Source organism: Camellia sinensis, chromosome 5 (assembly GCF_055761805.1).
Source record: "Camellia sinensis isolate YWXY chromosome 5, ASM5576180v1, whole genome shotgun sequence".
Lineage (NCBI taxonomy): Eukaryota > Viridiplantae > Streptophyta > Magnoliopsida > Ericales > Theaceae > Camellia > Camellia sinensis.
Genome location: NC_138965.1, coordinates 115574741 through 115586849, shown reverse-complemented (window position 1 = coordinate 115586849; position 12109 = coordinate 115574741). Strand labels below are relative to the sequence as shown.

The window sequence follows — 12109 nt, the reverse complement described above, 5'->3', positions numbered from 1 at the left end:
TTACAAATGAATGCAACACAATTGAATAAATTACAAATGAATGTAGCACACTGAACAAATGAATTAAAAAAATAAATGTAGTATTAAAATATATATTACAAATCAATTACAAATAATAACTAATAATTCATTACCTCATGAAACATCTCTGTACCTCATAAATTTGATAATTTATTTATTGACAATTCAATACCTCATGAAAATTCAATACCTCTGTACAATCCAAGTACTTGACAATTCATAAATTTGACAATTCAATACCTTTATACTATCCAACTTTGACAATTAAATGCCTTATATCAGAATGTACATACGATTTGTAGGTTTGGTGAATGCCTCATGAAACACACATCACCATCCAACCACTTCATTTAAGCAATTTACCTACCACCTACCTCATTTATTGACACTCTATATACGCTCAATATTGTACAGCATCCGAATACAATTTCTGCACCACAAACTGCAAGCTAAAGCAACAGCAAACCAGAGCAGCAAGCCAAATTCTGCTCCAAAAACACTCTATATCCACTCAATATATTTTGTTATATGCATTGAAAGAATCAGCAAGGCAGAGAAACATTGAAAGAATTAGCAAGGCAAAGCAACAAAAGCAACAACACCAAGTTCAGCACAAACCAACCACAATCGGTCAACCGGTGGGTCATCCGACCCTGTTTATTTATTTATTTTTTCCGTGTGCACTTCCTTATCTGTTGCACTTTTGCACAGCACACTTCACACCATTTGGTCACCTCACACTGAATTTGAGCTCTTCTCTAATCCACAATTCATATTTAACACATTTCCAATCAAATTGAATAGATATTCACATCATGCTTAGAACCAAAAGAGTAAGACCAAAACATGGTAAAGCTCCAACCCTCCATCACGACAACAACAGCAACAATAACATCAAAGTTTAGCACATCCTATAAATGATTTTCTCAGTTACAATCATGAACAAGTCTTTCAAAGCTTCTCCAGCCGACCTATTGTAACCGGGAGAATGGTTAATCTTCCACCTCGATATGATCCACTGTTAGTTAGCAAAGTTGAAGCAATGGGGTGGGTAAATTTAATTAATTTACCACAAAAGGTATATCCACGTCTTATGTCTTTATTTTATGTTCACTTGAGAATCTCAAATCCTAATGAAGAAGAATTGGATTTGAAGTTGGCCACAAATTGGATTTGTGCTACATAATAATGAAAGAAATGATGGTCGCAAATCTTGGTCAAATCATTAGCCGGTCACTACTTTTTGGGGCTTTGCTCACTAAAATTTTCAAAGTTTTTAACATCCAACTTGTAGGTGAAACAGAGATTAAAATCGTTTCAGCCATTTCGGAGTACACACTGACCCATGCTGGTGGAGTTGAAAATTAATGGGAAGTCTAAATGCACATGTCCCACCAGATGATGCTCCGGAAAACCTTGAAGATAATGCGATGCCATCAACTGAACAACCTTAATATTAGACTGATTTTTTGGCCATGGAACAAGAACGACATAATCAACGCGTTCAATGGTACTCAGTTCGATACATTTGCCACTACTCAGAACTCATTAATTTAACAATTTGGTGAGTTCCGTTTGGACACTGAAAAAATCATGAAATGGCAAGTAATCGCATGGATCAAATTGAGCATTGCGTAAATGACATCTACCAGCACTACTTCCCTCCATCACCACCGGACAATGACTGTTGATGTATTTGGATGACAGATTGGATGAAAACAAAAATTATGTGATTTTTGTTTGTTTTCACAATGTACTATGAGCTCCTCTGTATTTTCATTATTTTTTTTAACAACTTTTTATATTTTGTTGGGACATTTTGGGTTATCAATGTAATGGTTCTGACTTTTAGAACATATTGGACAATTTTATTTGCTGGTGGTATGTAAACCTGAGTAATTTGCAGGCTTTGTTACCAAACACAGAACAAATGACGAATGACTCGGTGAATGATAGATATTTAAACTGATAGATATTTGTGAGCATGTTAAAAATATTTTTGACCATGTTTTAAAAATATTTGTGAGCATGTTTGAAAAAAAACCAAAAGTACACAAACAAAATTGATAAATATTTGAACTGTGAATTACATTTTTAAAAATTACCTCTATAAAAAAAACTAGAGAAAAACTACCTCTGTACAAAAATTTCTGTTGTAACCATGGTTTCTATATTACTATCATTTTTATTTTCAAAATTAATTTGGAGTAAGTGTGTTTGTATTACTATTTTTGTTTATAAATAATAAAATGAATACAAATAACTCCAATATAACCCACCATCAACATAAACTGCTATTGTTTTTAAAAATAATAAAACCAATACAAATAAAGAAATGCAAGAATTTGTTGATCGAAATAAGAAATGCAATACAGAAATAAACGGCAAGAAATTGAATACAAATCAAGGTCTTCATGAAACAGTCAAGGAAATCTATTTGTTAATCAAAATAAGATTTGTCGTTAAAGCTCTCCATAGTACGCCCTTTGCATATGATTTAAATTTGTCATGTCTATTGACATTATTTTATGATCCTCATTTCGTTGTTCTCTTTAATTCATCATAGATAAGATTTTTAGGTGTTCCTCCCTATCCTTGGCCCTTCTTCGACGCTTTACAACCTTTTATTCACGGTCTATCATTTTTTGTTCATCTCGCTCAACAGTTCTAGAAGAGATAGTTGATAATATTTCAACAATTTTAGATTGGTTGGCAGCCATTTCATCAAATCTAACATCATGAGTTGTTTGATTCTTCAACTTCTCTTTCACAGCCTTAGTACCAATTGGTCATGTTGATATATTAGTCGGCTGTTGGTCCCCCACAATATTGTTGTTGGGTTGAAAAGCCTCACCTTCAATTGGTGGATCTGAACATGGATATGCATGTTGCATGGATTTTTTTGGTTGTGCTCTGAATTTATCCCACTTACAACTTCGGTGCAGAATATCTTAACTTGTATCAAAAGTGAAGTGTTTTTTCTGTATTGCATGATACATTTGCTTCACATTAGCGACCTAAAAAATGAAAATTAAAAACAATTCAATAACAAGTATACTGAGCACTAAGAAAGTTGAAATTTAATAACAGAAATAAAAATTACCATGTTTGCCTGAGTTGTTCCACTTTGTTGCCGCAATTGAATTTGCTCAAGAAAATCATAGAATTTATTAATTGCCTTTTGCATGACAGACCAATGGTGAGACAAAGAAATATAGTTTCTATTTGATTCACCGCTTAATTGAGAATTAAAATAAACGAGTACTCGTTCCCAAAATATTGCCATGGTTTAAATATTATCAGTAATGCGATCTTGAGAGACTGCCAACTAAAATCTACATAAAGTTTCATCTTCTATAATTGTAAATGCTTTACCACGAGAAACATGAGAAATTTTCGAAATAAAATTAATATCAGTGTTGTGCTCTAAAGTTTGTGATTCCTCAAACATTTCCAAATCTTCCATAGTTTGAAGAAAATTCAGTAGGATACAACATCCAACTCAGACAGTGAAATATATTGTAATGATATACACTGAAGCTGAGAAAGAGAAAATATACAGTGAAACTTACAAATAAAATAGAAATTGTAATGATATTGTCAAATTGAAGATATAAATTATAATGATATAGTGAAATTAAAAGGTTGGTTTATTTTATAGATCACAGTAACAGTAACTTTATCAAATACTCTGCAACATCAACGGTAACTTATTGGAGTTGCAACTTTTTCATCAAAATTTTTCAGAAATTTAAATCTATATACAATGCAACTTTTCCATGTTGCATTTTGGTAGAAATTTAAAGCTATATTCTTAGTGCCACAAAAGCAACCAACTTTTGAAGCAGTTCGCAGGCCAACCAACTTTTGAAGTAGTTCGCAGGCAGCAGTGCATTTTCTCTTTAAACCGGACGATCAGTGGGACAACCGGCCAGACGTCTAGCCGATTGTCCGATAGGACCCATCTCCAATGTAAACGCACAGTGAAATGGTGAAATCTGACCTAACTTCTCAGTTTGATGAAAGTTTTGCTCCATTCTTATTTTGATATCATTTTAATAAAATCGTTGGAGAGATAAAAGCTATCCTTTTTCATCATATTTAAATTTGATGATCAATCTAATGAACCGTTGGCGATGGTCTTAATAAAGCAATACAATTGTCTCACATCTTATTAAATAGAGTAATATTCTCTGGTTTCAAAACTCAAATATTATTTTTGACTTTTCTTGTTTTTTGTTTTTATATTTTTTGTCTTTAGTAGTTTTTTTTACTCAATTTAAATTCTATTTTTTTAATATAAATAATAACTAAAAGAAAAAAGTTATTTTAGTCATTAAACTCAACATAGATGTATATAAAATGTCTAAAATATCAATTTTCGTTGAGTTTATTTATTGACTCAAATATTATTAGAATAATTACAAAAAAAAAAAATCCCATAGTTTGGGGTTGGTAACAAATTAAATCCTAGGATTTTAACTGTTTTAATTTAAACCCTTATATTTTAAATTCATTCCAATCACAACCATCCGTCCAACACTGTTTAAGGCATTAACATAAAACAAAAAGGGACAATTGCAAAAAAAACCCAGTCAATTTAAATTTAAATTTTAATTTTTTGATTTGTTTTTAATATAAATAATAACTAAAAGAAAAAAAAGGATAGTTTAGTCATTAAACTCAATATAGATATACATAAAATATTTAAAATATCAATTTTTGTTGAGTTGAAGAACTAAAATATTATTGGAATAATTACAAAAAAAAAAAAAAGCCCATAGTTTGAGGTTGGTAACAAATTAAACCCTTGGGTTTTAATTGTTTCAATTTAAACCCTTATATGTTAAATTCATTCCAATCACAGCCGTCTGTCCAACACCATTTATGACATTAACAGAAAACAAAATGGCTGTCCAACACCATTTATGACATTAACAGAAAACAAAATGGGACAATTACAACAACGAAAAAAAAAAAGACACCTAGGGTTTGAGACTTGTAACAAATAAATTCTGAATTTTTAATTTTATCAATTTAAATCTTAATATTTGGATTTGCTTTCAATCTAAACCATTCGCCTATTTTTATTACTTAAAATCGATAGAAAAATAATATTTTAGTTATTAAACTCAATGTAAGTACACATAAAATGTCTAAAATACCATTTTTTATTGAGTTTAATAACTAAAATATTAATTTTTCAGTTGATTTTACTTAACAAAAATAATCAAATGGTTTAAATTAAAAATAAATAAAACATTTTGAGTTTAAATTGTCAAAATTAAAAACTCAAGATTTAATTTATTAAAAGGGTCAAATCCTAGGATTTTTTTTTTTTTTTTTTGTAGTAATTTTTCCAAACAAAAATTATAATACGGGTGGTATTTTCCCATTCATTCTTTGAAGTTTATGTCAAATTCAATTTTTACCTTAACTACACCAAATCACAACTAAAATTTAAGAACAATCTCAACCACTCATCTAAGACCATGTTTGTTTGGTTGTTTGGAGAAAATGATTGGATTAATAGTTCGTGCGATCCACATAAAGAGTGTTTGGTTAGGGACATAAATGAGGGGATTAGCTATCCCCTTAGGTCATGTTTGTTTATCAGCTTCAGTGACCTAATTGGATTACCATGGCTGTGGGCGCTATTCATAGCGTGTTTGGTGCTGAAATGGGAGGCCGGATTGATAGTCCAAGGGAGTTAGTAATTCTCTTCAATAGAAGGATTAGCTTGGCTGGATAGAGAGTGAGATTAGGAAAGTGGTGAGCGGATTAGACTAGTTTTTTTTTTTTTTTTTTTTTTAAGCAAGTGCACTTGTTTATTTTAATATTTGTTTTAGATTTTTTCTAATATTGAAATAATTTATTTATTTATTTATTTTATATAACAATAATTTAATAATCTCATCGCTAACCATTTTTCACACTATCATCGAAACAAACACATTTTTTACTTAATACCCTCACTAACAATCCCTACATTAATAATTTTTTCACTAACCATCCCCTCACTAACAATCACATCTAACCTAATCCGTCAAACAAACGTGACCTTAGGCTAGTAATCCCTCCCATTGGTAGGACTACTAATCCTATGGGGGGTTGGTATTAGAAATTGAGTGAGGGGATTAGTGAATTTTTAAATGATTTTTAAGCAAAATTTATATTTTTTAAGAAAACAATAATTATAATATTAAAAAATATTAATTTTATATATTAATACTATTTATAGTATTATTAATCCGGTAGTGTAGAAACAAATACTATTTATCATGCATCTTTAACCTAACACCACTATATTAATAGAGTTCGGATTCTCTGCCATTGTTTCCTGCGACGATTCTTGTGGCGTGTCAAAACAACGTCGTTTTGATCCCTTTTTTTTTCTTTTTCTTTCCAGCGCAGGCTGTAGCTCATTGCTACAAAACTAGAACAGAAGCCAAACCTTCTTCATTCATTTCACCCTCTACATAGGAATGCTGACAGTTCTTCAAACCAACACCAAGATCATTGATCGCACCTGCCGCCGCAAACACATCAAAGACGGTTAAATCTCCTCATCAGCAAGACTGTCGCCATAAAAGTCGTCTCCAAAGACAAAATCATCAAAGCTGAAATGATGGATCAAGTGAAGTGTGAGATATTGATAATAAAGAAAGTTCATCACCCCAACGTCGTGAAGCTCCACGAAGTCATGGCTACCAAGTCCAAAATCTACTTCGCTATGGAGTACCTTTACGGTGGCGAATTCTTTGAGAAAGTCTCCCAAGGCCAATTAAAGGAAGACTCAGCTTGGAATTTCTTTGCACTGTTGATCTCTGTCACAGTCGCATCGTTTACTACAGCGATTTGAAGTCCGAGAACCTCCTTTTAGACGAAAATGGCAATCTCAAGGTCACATACTTTAGATTATCAGCGTTTTCAGAGAATTTGAAGCATGACGGACTGTTGCATACTGCGTATGGAACTCTGGCATATGTAGCACCGGAGGTGATCGGAAAAAGAGGATACGACAAAGCAAAGGCTGATCTCTAGTCATGTGGAGTCATACTCTCCATTCTACTTTTTGTGTATTTGCCATTTCAATCCAATAATATAATCTCAATGTATAAAAAGATTTATAGAGTCGATTTCAAATTCCCACCATGGTTTTTACCAAAAAACCAGATGATCATGAATAGACTTCTCGACCCAAATCCCATCACACGAATCTCAGCTTCAGAACTCATGGACACAACTTGGTTCAAATTCAACAACACAATTCCCAAAAACGTGAAGTGAATGAGTGAATCAGAGAGAGATTGAATCGGAGAAGGAGAAGGAGAAAGAGAAGGAGACACTAAATGCGTTTCATATAATTTCATTATCGGGGGGGTTCGAGTTGTCGTCGTTGTTGTTAGGGAAAATATATGATTTCTCAAAAGTAAATTAATCAATGGGAATAAAAACTAATGCGAAAAAATTAAATCAACAGCGACACAAGAATTTTACGTGTTCCTTCAATGTGAGGTACGTCCACGGGATCAAAATCCGATTCCACTATCAACCAAAGAGTTTTCAAACGATTACAAACGAGACACAAATGGTCTCACAAACCACCCTTAGGTGAATTCCAAATAATCACAAATAAATAAGAGGAAAGACCTCACTAAATAGATGAACCAAAGTCTTCGAAATAGAGTTGTAGATGTTGGAAAATTGGTTTTATTAGGCTTCTTTTGGGCCAACTTTGAGCCCAAAATTGAGTGGGCCCCAAACGTCTTTTGGGGTGGGTCCGAAGAGGTGACGTGTTCCCTGCCGCGTGTTAAGTCACACGATGAAGACTTTTTGTCAAAACCATTTATGAGTGAATGGGAACTTGATGTCATTTTCGGGTTCGTGGAATTGAACAAATTCAAGAATTAAATGTGGGTTTCCTTATATGGTTTGTCCCACATTGAAACTTGAAGAGAGCTTTTGTGAGTATATAAGCTCTAGGTGTACAACCTTGGGTTGGGCCCCAAGGGGCACCCCAAGTTTGTAGAAGGGAGGAGTTATGGACAAAATGAACCTTAGCCCAAATCACCACACGCGTGCGCCGCCGTCGTGCCGAGCGTGGGTGTGGGTCGGGTTGGTTCTAATATTAATTTTTAGACAAAATTTATTTGAATTTTTTCCAAAATTTCTTGCGGGAAAAATTAATTTAAATTTTGTAATTCGAATTTGAATTTGTCCAATTTTGTGCCTCATTTTGTCCGAATTGCCTACAGAAACTGCCGAACAGATTTAAAAAATTTCAGATCTGTTAAACTGTCCAAACAAATTGTTAAATTGTCCAAATAAATTCAAAATCTGGACAATTTTTCAACTGCAGCAGTTAATCTGTTGAAAGAGTTTGCAAATCTATTTGATTTCAAACAACACTTGTTCAATTCAAAAACCCATCTGTTCACTTCAAATTTTGCACCTGTTCAGGTCTATAAAACCAGATCTGTCCAGCAGATTTCAGATCCAAAAAATTGACAGAAAAAATTCTTTTTTGCTTTCCTATTTCTCTCCTTTGCATTTATAATCTTTATTCTAGTTTTAGAGAAAATTAAAGAGAGTATTAGAACACAAGGTAGAGTTCGCTGGACAAATTTGTTTGGAGTGCTATTACAAATTTGTGAAGATCATTGTATCCTGGGAGATAGACGCCACTCAACCGTAAGCACCGTAGTGGGGCGAATCTGCCTTAAGGATAGAGTGTCACACACTCGACTTGGTCTTTTATTTTTCATTCGGTTCGATAAAATAAATTATGTAATTTGTTTATTTTATTTTGTTTGATTTAGTTTCAATTTACTTATTTATTTACACAGAAGATTGTTTTAACAATCTTAAGACAGATTTGAATTATTCTGTTTGCAGAATTTTTCGTTTGTTTCCCTTTCTTTTTCTTCTTTTACAAAAATTATTTTCTGTAGATTTACAAAATAATATTCTGGTTGGAAAAACAAATAGTGATTATATACTATTTGACAAATAGTAGTAATATGCTGTCTATTTTCTTTGACAACTAGTAGTAATATACTGGTATCATTAACAATTCAGAATATTTATTTGTGGAATTTTTTCAGAAATTAATTTTGGTTTTCAGAAATTATTTCTGAGTGTTCATTAATTAAAATTCTGTTTTAGTGTTTCAATTATTGAAGTGTTACAAAAATTTAATTTTCTGTGTGGAATTAATTTGGTTAAATAAAATTTTATTTTATTTCCAAATTAATTGAAAAATAAAAGCTACATTCTTGTTTCTTTTATTTTCACAGAATTTAATTCTGTGAATTTGGATTAATTTTATGTGTAGTATAAATTCTAATTATAATTTTGTTTTATAATTTATAATTCATGGCTACTAAAACAAATGCCCAAACAAGTACTAGTGTGGTGGCTGCAATTGCGCCAACCCCTTCTCCTGTTATGACAATACCGGTAAATCACGGTGAGAAGCCAGAGAAGTGCTCTGGAATTGATTTTAAAAGATGGCAACAGAAAATGTTGTTCTATCTTACAACTCTGAACCTGCTTCGTTTTCTTCGTGATGATGCTCCTATTTTGAAAGAGGATGAAACCGACCGACAAGTGGTTGCTGCGGTCGATGCCTGGAAACATTCTGATTTCCTTTGTTGGAACTACATCTTGAACGGACTTGGCAACACATTATACAACGTCTACAGTCCTATCAAGACAGCAAAGGAACTTTGGGAGTCTTTGGAGAAAAAATACAAAACGGAAGATGTCGGTTCAAAGAAATTTCTGGTTGGCAAATTCCTAGATTTTGTGATGGTTGATTCTAAGACTGTGATCAGCCAAGTTCAAGATCTCCAACTCATTCTGCATAATATTCGCGCAGAGGGCATGTCTCTCAGTGAATCCTTTCAAGTTGCAGCCTTAATTAAGAAATTACCACAAGGCTGGAAGGAATTCAAAAACTACCTCAAATATAAGCGCAAAGAAATGTCTTTGGAAGAATTAATTGCGCGTTTGAGGATTGAGGAAGACAACCGCAATTCTGAAAAGCGGGCTGGTAAGAATCCTATGGAGTCTAAGGCTAATGTGGTGGAACATGCATCAAAAACCAAGAAACAGAAGTCTTTTGGAGAAAGTTCATCACAAGGCTCTAAAGGGGGGTGGGGGAAATAAAAAGTACAAGTTTAATGGCAAATGCTACAGTTGTGACAAAGAGGGACATCGGGCCAAAGATTTCTGTAGCAAAGGCAAAAGCAAAAGAAGAACAAGTAAGAAGCCTGCTCAAACCTATATGACCGAAGTGGACAATATTTCCAATGGTGTAGATGACATCAATCTTTTTGTAGTTATTTCTGAGGCAAATCTTGTCGGAAATCCTAAAGAATGGTGGGTGGACACTGGTGCTACTTGCCATATCTGTGCCGACAAAAAGATGTTCACATCTTATTCTACAGTGGACAATGGTGAATAACTTTTTATGGGTAACTCCTCAACTTCCAAAGTTGAAGGACAAGGAAAGATTGTACTTAAGATGGCATCTGGAAAAGAATTTACTGTAGACGTCCCCAAACGTCCCGGGAGGGAAATCCCGTTCTGTTCATTTGGGCTCACTACAACTCAGGACTCAAATGTCCCGGTCCTGTATCCAATCTTGCAGAGTGCAATGCAAGACCGATGAACCATCAAAGAGTCCAAATCTGGCAAATCGTTTTTGAAAATAGATTTTTCTGAAAGAAATGCCAAACATGGACTGCTTTGCCAGATACAGAGTCGCCACCTAAATATTTTATTTTGGAAAATTTAGGAAACCCTGACTCGTTTGCCTAAGGCCACGTGTCCGTCATCACCAAAGTTGCCTCCGCTCGAGAACTTGGGTGCGATTTGGGGAAGGTCACTTCGTGAGCACCCTCGCTCGCCCGATCAAAGATCGGTCTCTACTAACCGTGATATCGAGTTTTGAAAACATTATGTGCTCTTATTACGGTTTATTAGCCTAGATTTACTACGTGATGCACACAACATACAAGTATAGACTGGATCGCCTGAATTGGAACAACACATCTCATGTTTGTTTTTGAAAGCGATTTGCTACTCACAAGTAGGCTTAAAATGCAGATTTTGCCACCCTCGGGTGGGCTTAGAAAAAATGATTTTGCCACTATCTAGTGGGCTTAAAACTCACAGCCAATGCATTATTCCAATTCAGATAATCCGACTTTCACCCACAGGCATTCAGGCAGTTATATCACATAAGCATGTAGCCTCATGGTAAGCATGTTGTCATGGCAGTCACTCACACGTATGCAAGGATGCTAAAGCATAAACACTTACCGAGTACTCCAAGCCAAAACAAAAGCTATGTTAGAAATTCGTGCATGATCCTAACTATGCTGAAATGTCTAATGCAACACATGCAAAAATGCAACTAGGTAGGCTCGGCTATTCTAAAAATGGCATGTGAAATGCAACAACTCGATACACGTATTCAAGTTGGAATTGAAGTACAATGCAGTTAGCATGATGCGCCGAACCCGGTGCATGCAATACAGATGAATGATGCAAACATGCTATCATAAGTATGCTAATTGAAACATGTTCTAATCTAACCATCATAAGCTGGTAAAATAAAAGGGAGAAAGACATGGGGTTGGAAGACATACATCACACACACGCACACTTATTACAATTGTGCCCTCGCTCGGAGGATACGAATAAATAATACAGTCCGAATAAATAATACAGTCCGAATAAATACAAAACCCAAATTAATTAACAAATTAACTAGGAAAACAGTAAACTAGTATGCAAATTCATGGACCGCCTCAGCTCTGTTCCGAATGATGAAAGATGCATGCTTGAGTTGCCTTGGTCGGGGAATTCCTTGCGAAGTCCCGATTTGCCTTTGTTTGCAATTAATCCCGGAATGCTATGCAAAGCTCTAGAAGGCTGCTGATTTCTGGTTTGCTGCAACAGAGAGCAAGAAAGGAGCATGGCAAAGTATTTTCACAGATATATGCATACCTCGATCCTCGTGCCACAAATCATGCATCTCGATGCATGATGGCCGATGAGTTAATTGCACGACTCA

General features: G+C 34.2%; 1 long non-coding RNA gene and 1 pseudogene across 1 annotated transcript; both read left to right on the top strand.

Annotated features, from left to right (window-relative positions):
• The first annotated feature begins 658 nt into the window (after positions 1–658).
• LOC145790189 (uncharacterized) lies at positions 659–1894 on the top strand. Its single transcript, XR_014328853.1, has 2 exons — positions 659–1099; positions 1316–1894. It is a non-coding gene; the product is annotated as an uncharacterized LOC145790189 (long non-coding RNA).
• A 3768-nt stretch (positions 1895–5662) lies between these two features.
• LOC114284937 (CBL-interacting serine/threonine-protein kinase 6-like) overlaps positions 5663–12109 on the top strand; it is a 63744-nt pseudogene continuing 57297 nt past the window's right edge.